The following is a 12,861-nucleotide window of genomic DNA, read 5'->3' as shown; positions in this document are numbered from 1 at the left end:
AGCAAAACAAGCTAACGCTGTTCCAGGCTGCATTAACAGAAGTCTGGTGTCTGATCAAGAGAGGTAATAGTACTGCTCTATTCTGCCTTGGTCAGAACACACCTGAAATACTGTGTCTAGTTCTGAGTGCCACAATTTAGGAAGGATGTTGACAACCTGGAACGTGGGCAGAGGAGGGCAACCAAAATGATCAAGGGTCTATAACTGGAAGTAAGGATAAGAAGTTTGTAATGAAAGAGGATATTGATGTTACAAATATGAAATTGGGAACTGCTAAATATGTGTTATGATGAAATTCAGATTGGAAGGTGTCAAGGAAGTCTTCTAGCAATGTAAATATAACGGAATAATAATAAGAAGGAAAAAATCTTTTAACTTTTGCGTTTTTATTGTTGTTAAGTTTTTATGTTGTGTTAAATGTAATTTCCCCCCCTATGTTTATGTTTGTGTATTATAAGAGAAAACCACTAATTTTTTTTTTTTGGGGGGGGGTGAATAATCAAGGGTCTGGAAACCAAGCCTGATGAGGGATGGTTGAGGGAATTGGGTCTGTTTAGCCTGGAAAAGAGGAGACTGAGAGGAAATATGGTAGCCATCTTCAAATATCTTAAGGGCTGTCACATGGAAGATGGAACAAGTTTGTTTTCCCCTGCTCTGGCAGGTAGGACTCGAACTAGTGGATTTAAGTCACAAGAAAGGAGATTCTGGCTACACATCCGGACTTTTCTGGTGGTAAGAGCTGTTCGGCAGTTGACCGGATTCCCAAGGGGAGTGGTTGACTCTCCTTCCTTGGAGGTTTTCAAGCAGAGGTTGGATGGCAATCTATCATGGATGCTTTGGCTGAGATTCCTGCATTGTGGGGGGTTGGACTAGATGACCCTCAGGGTCCCTTCCAACTCTACAATTCTACGATTCAATAATAATAATAATAATAATAATAATAATAATAATAATAATAATAATTTATTATTTGTACCCTGCCCATCTAGCTGGGTTTCCCCAGCCACTCTGGGCAGCTTCCAACAAAGACAAAAAAAAACACTAAAATGTCACACATTAAAAACTTCCCTGAACAGGGCTGCCTTAAGATGTCTTCTGAATGTCAGGTAGTTGTTTATCTCTTTGACATCTGACGAGAGGGCATTCCACAGGGCAGGTGCCACTACCGAGAAGGCCCTCTGCCTGGTTCCCTGTAACTTGACTTCTCGCAGCGAGGGAAGCACCAGAAGGCCCTCGGCGCTGGACCTCAGTGTCTGGGCAGAACGATGGCGGTGGAGACGCTCCTTCAGGTATACTGGACTGAGGCCATTTAGGGCTTTAAAGGTCATCACCAACACTTTGAATTGTGCTCATAAATAAACAGGTTTTCCAAGGAAGCACTAGAGCTTCAAAATCAACTTTAATTGTACCACCTGACCCTGCTGGCATGCCATTGAATCCCACCTGTACATAGTGGCAGTCTGGACTCCACCTAGAGGCAAGAAGAAAGACCAAATATAAAAATAGCAGGCGCTTTGGCCCCATGTGCACATAATGGTAGAAGCCAGACTTTCTAGCTTATTGTGATATATTGTGAAAGACAGGTGTGCTGGTATGTGCTGCCTGATCATTCTCTTGTTGCTCCTTCCCCAGAGGTATAAACAAACCAGAAAATTATGGTTTCCTGTTATGGATGAAACAGGCCATGGCTTGTTGATCTCTATTGCTAGCCAACCTTAAGCCATAGCTATTGTTGGCTAGGGAATGTGCCTTGTTTCGAAGAATCACTTATACTTCAAAAGAAAAGGCACACCTGGTGTTTATTTTTTAAATTGAAGGGATGGCTAACATCACCAAGAACCCCATGTAATACATAGTCCTTCAGATGTTGCTGGACTTCAACTCCCATCAACTCCCTACCAGTATGGCCAATGGTCAAGGAGGATGGGAGTTATAGTCCAACAACATCTGGAGGGCCACGAATTCCAAATCCCTGTATTAAACAAGGAATACATGGGAACTTGGGATGTGGGTGGCGCTGTGGGTTAAACCACAGAGCCTAGGACTTGCCGATCAGAAGGTCGGCGGTTCGAATCCCCGCAACGGGGTGAGCTCCCGTTGCTCAGTCCCAGCTCCTGCCAACCTAGCAGTTTGAAAGCACGTCAAAGTGCAAGTAGATAAATAGGCACCACTCTGGCGGGAAGGTAAACGCCGTTTCCATGCACTGCTCTGGTTCGCCAGAAGCGGCTTAGTCATGCTGGCCACATGACCCAGAAGCTGTACGCCGGCTCCCTCGGCCAATAAAGCGAGATGAGCGCCACAACCCCAGAGTCGTCCATGACTGGACCTAATGGTCAGGGGTCCCTGGGCCCTAGGCTCTGTGGTTTAGACCACAGTTTCACCTGCGTCCCACCCAAGGCAGCTTACAACAATCTAAATATAATGAAGGTTCATAGGATTTCCAGCTAGTCTTCCATCCAGGCACTCAGTAGCTTGAGATCATCTGAGCTTCAACAAGCTTGCTGCATTGTCCTGGGATAGCTCAGTCAGTAGAGCACGAGACTTTTAATCTCAGGGTCATGAGTTCGAATTCCACGTTGGGCAAAAGATTCCTGCCTTGCAGGGGGTTGGACTAGATGACCCTCGGGGTCACTTCCAGCTCTAACAATTCTATGATTCTATGTGCCTTCCAGCCAGTCTAAGTCGGATATCTCCTCCTATGATCCATCTTAAAGAAAAGAAGTCAGAAATAGTATTTTAATTTATCTTCCATAGTGGAGCACTCCTAAAAGTCTAGCCACTTTGTGGCTTCAGCATCAAAAAGGTTTTGCTCCCCCTGCCAGCACCATCCTAACTTTGCTTAAAATCCAGCCTGATTAAGAGTTCTGGGAAGCTTCCTCTCTGTTCTCTGACGTTGCAGTTGGTCCTAATAAAAATATTGTGGATTGTGGGTCTCTCCCCCCCCCTACCTTGGAATATAAGAGACGAGTGGGTGGGAGGAGAGGGGAAAGGCGAAGAAATTATAAAGCATTTCTGGTTAAAGGAGACTGTGGGAGCAAATATCAGTAGCAGGAAATATTTTGTCTCCTGATGCTTAGAAGCGGCTTATCGTGGCTGATATCTTCCTGCTGGCAAGGTCTCACGCTGAGACTGCCGGCCTTGAAACCTCCTAAGCTTTGAAGATTTCCTGGCTACCCAGTATCTATGGGACATTACTGCAGCTCCTGAGAAAGGCCAGTATTACAACCGATTGAAATATTTTTTTTAAATAAAATAATATTTATTAAAGTTTCACAAACAATAAAAAGTTTCAAAATTTAGACATAAGAAAAGCTTCAAAAATGAAAACATACAAAAACAAAACAGATAAAAAATACACAATAAAAACAATTAGCAAAGAAGGGAAGGAAAAAGGAAAAGAAAGAAAAACCAAAAAGCAGAACAGAAAATAGATTAGTATTTTCATGTCTTATACTTCATACACTAGTTTCTTGACCTCCTCACACCTCCAATTTTGTATTCCAGTTCAAATATTAAATTCAGCAAATCCTTACCCTCTAGCATTTATCCTTTATCATACAACCGATTGAAATAAACCCCTGCATAAAGATGTGCTTTTCTGAAACGAATGGCTAAATTTGTTCTTAAGCAGGTAACACCGTCCCCACAAAAAAATACACAATAAAACTGGTAATGTCGCGCATGGATTCCTTTATATTGACACAACTCTCGGGTTTAAAGTTGTGCAAATATGACTCACAGGCTGGGTTTAATAGATTTGTCTCTTTGGAAGGAATTGAAGCCCAAAATTTGGACATCAAATATACGATAAGGATATACTTGCGCAGAAAACTGTTGGGTGTGGTTCAAATAAGCACACTGTGCAGGTCGCAGTGACCATCGGTGTTTGCAGAAGCAGGGGGCCAATGTCTAAAACCAATTTCTCTGCAACACGGGCCAAGTTTTGAATTTTTTACCTGCATATTCTTTTTTTAATCAGTTTAACAGACTAGACCTTGAAAATTTACCATCTACTGTAATTAAGCAATGTCAGTATATTAAGCAACCAGGGGTGGGGGTGGGGGGCAGCCCAGAAAGGCTAATAGGAATTAATTTGAATACTTTGGCTGGTAAAAATATAACAGTGAGCGTAACATGCGAAGTGATGTTGTATCATTTTGTGACACGGTTTGGATTCTTGGGTTATTGCATGTGGGGTTTGGGTTGTGTGCTCACTGTCTGTGGTAGACATACAGATAGATTTTTGTTCTTGTATCAAGGGCTTTTGAATCAAGAAGAGATGAAGGAGGCCGAGTTCTGCTCCTTGCAACAACAACAAAACCTAGGAGATTGCTCTAGTTCATTTGAGAGCTGAGATGTATTGCTTTGCCTTCAAGAACGAGGCTGGCGATCCTGCCAGGAAGCTGGATTTCTTGCTTTTGTTGTTGTTTAGTCGTTTAGTCGTGTCCGACTCTTTGTGACCCCATGGACCAGAGCACGCCAGGCACTCCTGTCTTCCACTGCCTCCCGCAGTTTGGTCAAACTCATGCTAGTAGCTTCGAGAACACTGTCCATCTCGTCCTCTGTCGTCCCCTTCTCCTTGTGCCCTCCATCTTTCCCAACATCAGGTCTTTTCCAGGGAGTCTTCTCTTCTCATGAGGTGGCTAAAGTCTTGGAGCCACTGGAAGGATCTGTCCTTCCAGTGAGCACTCAGGGCTGATTTCCTTAAGAATGGAGAGGTTGGATCTTCTTGCAGTCCATGGGACTCTCAAGAGTCTCCTCCAGAACCATAATTCAAAAGCATCTATTCTTCGGCGATCAGCCTTCTTTATGGTCCAGCTCTCACTTCCATACATCACTACTGGGAAAACCATAGCTTTAACTATACGGAGCTTTGTTGGCAAGGTGATGTCTCTGCTTTTTAAGATGCTGTCTAGGGTTGTCATTGCTCTTCTCCCAAGAAGCAGGCATCTTTTAATTTCGTGGCTGCTGTCACCATCTGCAGTGATCATGGAGCCCAAGAAAGTACAATCTGTCACTGCCTCCATTTCTTCCCCTTCTATTTGCCAGGAGGTGATGGGACCAGTGGCCATGATCTTAGTTTTTTTTTTATGTTGAGCTTCAGACCATATTTTGCACCCTCCTCTTTCACCCTCATTAAAAGGTTCTTTAATTCCTCCTCACTTTCTGCCATCAAGGTGGCTGTTATGTACTGAAGTTCTCACCCTGGGCCAGCAAGGGGATACTGTAGATAGTTCAGGTCCACATATGCAAATAAGGGATTGAAAGTGACGTTCAGTGATTGGATAGTTACAGAAAATGGTTACTGTTGCATTCTAGTGGAGCTCTATATAAGCAGGCTGGCTGAACCCTTCAGTTCAGTTCTGTTCTGGCCTGTGAATAAACAAGGGCTGTTTGAAGAATCGCTGTGTCGTCTGATATGTTCACCCACAACTTAACAGTTGTGTCATCTGCATATCTGAGGTTGTTGATATTTCTTTCGGCAATCTTAAGTCCGCCTTGGGATTCATCCAGCCCAGCCTTGCTTAGGGAGTCAAATAGATGTGAATCATAGAATTGTAGAGCTGGAAGGGGCCGTGAACGGGAGTGCCAACTTGGCCGCAACCGTGTCTGCCCGGGGCCATGGGTGCCATGCAGCTTGCATGGCCCTGACACCGAAATTTGTGGGTGTCCGGCCCCTTCGTGGGGAATTTTGTGGCTGCTCGGCACCCAGGGCTCAAGGGAGTTGGCACACAGGTCCATGAGAGTCATCTAGTCCAACCCCCTGCAATGCGGGAATCTTTTGCCCAAAGTGGGATTTGAACCCATGACCCTGAGATTAAGAGTCTTGAAAGGGCTACAATTTCACAGACTGGAAATGGGTGTCTTCTGCAGATCAATCAGTCCCCAAATGCCTGGGAGAACAAAAAATGCATTTGCCTGGCACGGAAAAGCTATCCATATTGGTGCCAGGTGAGCTTCCCTTAGGAGAGCATTTCACAAGCCAGGGTAAAGGTAAAGGTAAAGGGACCCCTGACCATTAGGTCAAGTCGTGGCCAACTCTGAGGTTGCGACGCTCATCTCGCTTTATTGGCCGAGGGAGCCGGCGTACAGCTTCCGGGTCATGTGGCCAGCATGACTAAGCCGCTTCTGGCGAACCAGAGCAGCGCATGGAAACGCTGTTTACCTTCCCGCCGGAGCGGTACCTATTTATCTACTTGCACTTTGATGTGCTTTCAAACTGCTAGGTTGGCAGGAGCTGGGACCGAACAACGGGAGCTCACCTCGTCGCGGGGATTCAAACCACCAACCTTCTGATCGGCAAGTCCTAGGCTCTGTGGTTTAACCCACAGCGCCACCCATGTCCCTACAAGCCAGGGTAGGGGTGCACGTGAAGTTTTGAAATCTGCCAAAACCTATACTTCTGACATGGGTTGCCATATGTCCAGATTTTCCTGGACATTTCAGCGATTTCTGCACGGACACTGTTAATAATAATAATAATAATAATAATAATAATAATAATAATAATAATAATTTATTTATACCCCGCCCTCCTCAGCCAAGGCCGGGTTCAGGGCGGCTAACAACCAATAATAAAAATGAGATAAATGAATACAACTTAAAGACAAGATTAAAATAAAACATTAAAACAATTAAAATGCAGCCTCTTCACAGGAGGAGAAAGGAAAAAGAAAGAGGGGGAGGGAATCAAATTGGCTCCAAGCCAAAGGCCAGGTGGAACAACTCTGTCTTACAGGTCCAGCGGAAAGAAATCAGATCCTGCAGGGCCCTGGTCTCATGAGACAGAGCGTTCCACCAGGCCGGAGCCAGTGTTGAAAAGGCCCTGGCTCTGTTGAGGCTAATCTGACTTCCTTAGGGTCCAGGATCTCTAGGATGTTGCTATTTATGGACCTTAAGGTCCTCCGTGGGGCATACTAGGAGAGGCGGTCCTGTAGGTACGAGGGTCCTAGGCCGTGAAGGGCTTTAAAGGTCAAAAGCAGCACCTTAAATCTGACCTTGTACTCCACCGGATACAAGGTGGGAGAAAAGCAATGACAAACCTAGACAGCATCTTAAGAAGCAGAGACATCACCTTGCCAACAAAGGTCCGTATAGTTAAAGCTATGGTTTTCCCAGTAGTGATGTATGGAAGTGAAAGCTGGACCATAAAGAAGGCTGATCGCCGAAGAATAGATGCTTTTGAATTATGGTGCTGGAGGAGACTCTTGAGAGTCCCATGGACTGCAAGAAGATCCAACCTCTCCATTCTTAAGGAAATCAGCCCTGAGTGCTCATTGGAAGGACAGATCGTGAAATTGAGGCTCCAATACTTTGGCCACCTCATGAGAAGAGAAGACTCCCTGGAAAAGACCCTGATGTTGGGAAAGATGGAGGGCACAAGGAGAAGGGGACAACAGAGGACGAGATGGTTGGACAGTGTTCTCGAAGCTACCAGCATGAGTTTGACCAAACTGCGGGAGGCAGTGGAAGACAGGAGTGCCTGGCGTGCTCTGATCCATGGGGTCACGAAGAGTCGGACACGACTAAACAACACTCCACCAGGAGCCAGTGCAGCTGGAAAAGTACTGGGTGAATATGCTCCCATGGCAGAGACCCCATGAAGGCCAAATCCTGGTTATGTCTGGGGAATTCTGGACATATGGCAGCCCTAATAGGGCTACCTCTGAAAAGGCCTGTTCTCCGAAAAGCCTCCTTCTAGATTTCTCTAGGAGCAGGTGCATGGAGGAAGGGCTCCGATGATGATCTTGGGGTGCAGGCAGTCTCACTGTCTGGGTACAGGATTGTGCCACTGCAGCCTGGAGGTGGTATGTGTCTGTGTGCATGTTTCTATAGGTTTGTGCTGTGCTTTTCTTCTGGGGGGGGGACACACAGGGGTACGCATACCCCTAAACATTTGGTGAATCTTTGTACTTTTGTCCATTTACAGTGGTACCTCTGGTTGCGGATGGGATCTGTTCCAGAGCTCCGGTCGGATCTCAAGGTTTTCCCAACCTGTTCTGCGCATGTGCGCGGCACAGTAGAGCACTGCTGCACATGCGCACGGCGAAACCCGGAAAAATACTTCCAGGTTTGCCGCATGCGTATCCTGAAGGATATGTAACCAGAGGTGCGCGTAAGTAGAGGTACTATACAGTGGTACCTCAGGTTACATACGCTTCATGTTACATACGCTTCAGGTTACTGACTCCGCTAACCCAGAAATAGTGCTTCAGGTTAGGAACTTTGCTTCAGGATGAGAACAGAAATTGTGCTCCGGCGGCGCGGCAGCAGCAGCAGGAGGCCCCATTAGCTAAAGTGGTGCTTCAGGTTAAGAACAGTTTCAGGTTAAGTACGGACCTCTGGAACGAATTAAGTACTTAACCCAAGGTACCACTGTATTTATTTTTCCGGATTTGAACTATAAAATTGTGATTTTCTTGAGTCAAAACGACAGTACCCCTAAACATTATTATTTTTTTAAGAAAAAAAAGTACTGGGTTTGTGTATTATAAAGTTATAAAGACTCCCTGTGTATAGCAAAGTAGCAGAACAGGAAGAGAGATAAACAAAGCCTCTATTTTGGATGTGCAAGTTATTACATCCTGGTGTTTTTTGCTTTTTGTATGGGAGACATCAAAAAATATTGCATCTCCCCACATGAATGATATGACCTTATTCTGCGTATTATGTCATACCCTGCAACATTTCTCTGTTGAAAATAGGGACATCCCATTCTATAAAGATAATGTTACTATTTAAACCCCACACCTCTTACTGGGTTGCCCCAGCCACTCTGGGCAGCATCCACCATACATAAAAATATAATAAAAACTTTAAACATTAAAAAAGCTTCCCTATACAGGATTGCCTTCAGATGGCTCGGGGGTCGGATAACTCCATACCCTCCAACATTTTTTCCAATGAAAATAGGGACATCCTAAGGAAAAGTGGGACATTTCTGGATCAAATCAAAAGCTGGGACGGCTTTTCTCAGGGCCGTCCCTAGAAAATAGAGAAACTTGGAGGGACTGCTATATAGATCTGAGCTAGACTGACCAGGAGTGATCTCTCTTGCTCTCTTTCTCTTTATTTCTCTCTCTCCAGACAGTCCTCCTGCAGTCTCAGAGCTGCAGACTGCACAGCATATTCTGTGTTTGCTCTTTGGTTTATTAACACTAATTGAGGCTTCACAAATTTGCATGCTGAAATTATCTCGGCTTCGCTAGGTATTTGTTGAATGGATTTCAATGCAACAATCAGAGGTTTCCTTGAATAGATGTTGTTACAAGGCTCTAGCACCTATGATTGCTATGATTAAAGGAGAGTTAAGAAGAAAAAGAGCTCATTTCTCCCTTCAGTGCTGTTGCGGTTTGTTTACTTTCTCAAGGCTTTCTTCAGCTGCTTTCTGAGCAGCTATATCTGAAGATGTACAGTGGTAAAAGTAAGCAACTATCTTCACGTATGGAGCGCCTGCACAAGCTGTTGCTGAAATATTCCCCCCTATAAAAGCTATTAAATAAATAAACAAATAAATACAAACAAACAAACAAACAAACAAATAGTTTCTGAAAAGGGAAATGATGCTGGATCTCAGGCCTACATAGGACCCAGCATCATTTCCCATTTCAGAAGCTAAATATTGCCCCATTGTAGCATTTCAAATAAATAATCATTTATCATTGATAGTTTGGGCATAACAGCAGGAGAATCCAGCTGGATCAGAGCTAACTCACCTCACAGAGTGCTTGTTGTGGGGGAGGAAGGGAAAGGAGAATGTTAGCCGCTTTGAGACTCCTTCGGGTAGTGATAAAGCGGGGTATCAAATCCAAACTCCTCTTCTTCTTCTTCTAATGCCCCATCTAGTCCAGCACCCCTTTTTTACAGTGGATAGCCAGGTGCATGTGGGAAGTCTGAAAGGGGTGTTTTATTTGATTCCTTTAGACTTTTGAAGCCTTCACATATTGAGTGGGGGGCAGAATCTGCATACAGTGGTACCTCGGGTTACAGATGCTTCAGGTTACAGACTCTACTAACCCAGAAATAGTACCTCGAGTTAAAAACTTTACCTCAGGATGAGAAGAGAAATTGCGTGGCGGCAGCAGCGGGAAGCCCCATTACATAGCTGTCAACTTACAGATTTGAAAATAAGGGACCTGTAGTCTTGAAAATAAGGGACCAGCAGCCAAAATAAGGGACCTGCAGCCTCACCTGTTCCAGGCACTCCAGTCTTCCTGTCCTCCTGCAGTCTGGTCAAACTCATGCTGGGTAGCTTCGAGAACACTGTCCAACCAACTTTGTAACCAGAGGTTCAACTGAATAGAATCTGAATCACATGCACCACAAGGCCTATGCAGCCTCAACTTCAGATGGCTCCCCGGCCTGGCTTTGCACTGCAAAGTTTGCAGCAGCACGTGCAACAAAATGGCGACCAGAATTCAACCCCCCCCCCCCAGCTTGCATTAACTAGCCACACACAAGGCATGCAAGCTCCACCCCCCAGTTGTTCTTAGACTTCTTATTGGGTGAGCAACACAGCCAAGCAACACAGTTGGAGCCTCCCTCCTCCCTGGCTGGCAGGGAGGGAGGAAGAGGAGCTGCTTCCTTTGAAATTTAAGGGACATCATTTAAGGGACATCCATCAATAAGGGACAGCAGCGGGACATGGCACTGGAATAAGAGACTGTCCCTTCAAATAAGGGACACTTGACAGCTATGCCCCATTAGCTAAAGTGGTACCTCAGGTTAAGAACAGTTTCAGGTTAAGAACAGACCTCCGGAACGAATTAACTTCTTAACCCGCAGTACCATTGTAGTTTTAAAGTCTTTGATCCAGGGCTGGCCCACTCAGGTGGCAAGGGAAGGAACCTGCCTCAGGCGGCAGGATCCACAGGGGCAGAAGATGCAGCCTCCCAGCAGGGCTGGATTTAGGTTTGATGAGGCCCTAAGCTGCTGGAGGTAATGGGGTTCAGCTGTCCTTTGTTAACAACAAATTGCTGTTATTTTTTGTGTTGAATATATGCTATATGGTAATTTATGGACCTAATAGGTATCTAAAGCCATTTGCACATAATAAATAGGAGCCTACATAACACAAAACACCATTGCTGTATGTAGGTTTTATTTTAGTTGTTTTTTTATCTTATATTTTGGAAATGTACATCCAGTTTTTCCCTTTTAAAATTTTTTGGGGCCCCCAAGAGAGTGGGGCTCTAAGCTATAGCTTGTTTAGCTTATACGTAAATCTGGCAATGCCTCCAAGGAATGTATCACGTGTTGCTGGGACGGCACATTCCTTGAAGGCCGGATATGGCGTCTCCTCGGTTGCACTCCCCAATGCTTCCTCCACACCAGTCTCTTGGCAAATAGGAGGCACCGCTCATCTCCTCCCACCCTGGTTCCTTGGTTTATTCCCTCCTTGTTCCTGACGTAGATCTTCAGACACCCCTTCTTCCCTGGTGGCGAGGGACGCCATTTTGCCGTTTGCCTCAGGCGCCAAAATATCTTGGCCCGGCCCTGCTTTCACCAGTCTCCTAATAAGAAACACATTTTCTGTTCCCTTGTGTTTTTGTTTTGTTTCGAAACTGGGCAACATATCGCTACCGATATGAAAAGCCTTAATAGATCTTTTCTCCAGGATTTCCCCTCAACCATCAATTTACTGTTTGTTTGTTCATGCATTTCTCCTTCGGCTTGGTTAGTTTAATCTTTTATCTGTGTACCTATTTGACCGTGGCATCTGAATCAGTCGCTGTACCTGATTGGAGAAATAATTGGCAAATAGTTCAGTGGGAGCGGGAGCAAAATAAAGATCGTTCAAACACAGAGCAGCTCAGCAAAAGCAGCTAGAAGACTAAATTTGGACATATTGGTGGTGGGGTCATTTTTATAACTTCAGACATCCAAGCTGTACTTCAGTTGTTTTTGATTTGTGAAAGCAGAAAGGTACTCACTGAATTTTGTTGTTGTTGTTGTTTAGTCGTTTAGTCGTGTCCTACTCTTTATGACTCACTGAATAACAGTAGTAAATAGTAAATAAATAAATAGTAGTAAACAGTAGTAAGTAGTGTGAAATATAGTTCACACTACATCACTACCTTCTACAAACGCCTGCTTTTAAGAATTGTGTTTCCTAAGGACAAGTTATTTCTAATGATGATTGGAAATATTCCTCTTCTTCTTTTAAATACACACACACACACACACACACACACACACACTCCTTTAATTGGAAATATTCCTCTTCTTTTAAATACACACACATACACACTCCTTTAATTGCGCTGAGGGCTGCAAATATAAATTAGTTACATGTACCAGGTCAAACCTTTTGGCGGACTGAAAAGGTGTTCAGAATAATTTTTATTATTATTCCATCTAAATATTTAGAATACCTGCAGGTAGCAAGCACCTGGTACCATCATTACACGTCGTTAGGTGGTGGGCGAAAACCTTCCCCTCTACCCAGGCCTTCAGTCATTAATCTATGGCCTTTTAAAAATGGGGAAATGTTATTCTGACCGCCCCCCCCCCCATGGTTGCTTTAATAAATCAGCACTGATGAAATGTTTGGTAGTTCAGATGATGAACCACCACTCTAAATCTCAGAGGCTCCCAAATAAGTTGACAGGAGCAAGTGAGAATCTGAGTAGTCACATTGCTGTCAGCCTTGCAAGATGGCTCAGGCAGTGCCTCAGTACACAACCTTGTGTTTTCAGGGACTGCTTGTGCCTTTGACAATGGTACATTCTTCGAAATCGGAACAAAATGCTCCGTGCAGGATCTACAGGGGGGAATGCAACCTTGCCATCTCTGGCAGATGAGTGCCTAGATTAAGCTAAAATGCTTCTTACCATCATAAAGTTTATCCTAATGTTTTGC

At 44.6% G+C, this 12,861-nt stretch overlaps 1 protein-coding gene and 1 long non-coding RNA gene across 2 annotated transcripts in view; both read left to right on the top strand.

Annotated features, from left to right (window-relative positions):
* LOC310685961 overlaps nucleotides 1-12,861 on the top strand; it is a 209,270-nt gene that overhangs the window by 78,723 nt on the left and 117,686 nt on the right. The window lies entirely within an intron of this gene.
* The window catches only part of ESR2 (estrogen receptor 2), a 66,540-nt gene that overhangs the window by 7,300 nt on the left and 46,379 nt on the right, over nucleotides 1-12,861 (top strand). The window lies entirely within an intron of this gene.

Source organism: Podarcis liolepis, assembly GCF_965112155.1.
Source record: "Podarcis liolepis genome assembly, chromosome: 1".
Taxonomy (NCBI): domain Eukaryota; kingdom Metazoa; phylum Chordata; class Lepidosauria; order Squamata; family Lacertidae; genus Podarcis; species Podarcis liolepis.
Note: the sequence above shows the minus strand (reverse complement) of the source record. Positions and strands in the feature narration are given on the sequence as shown.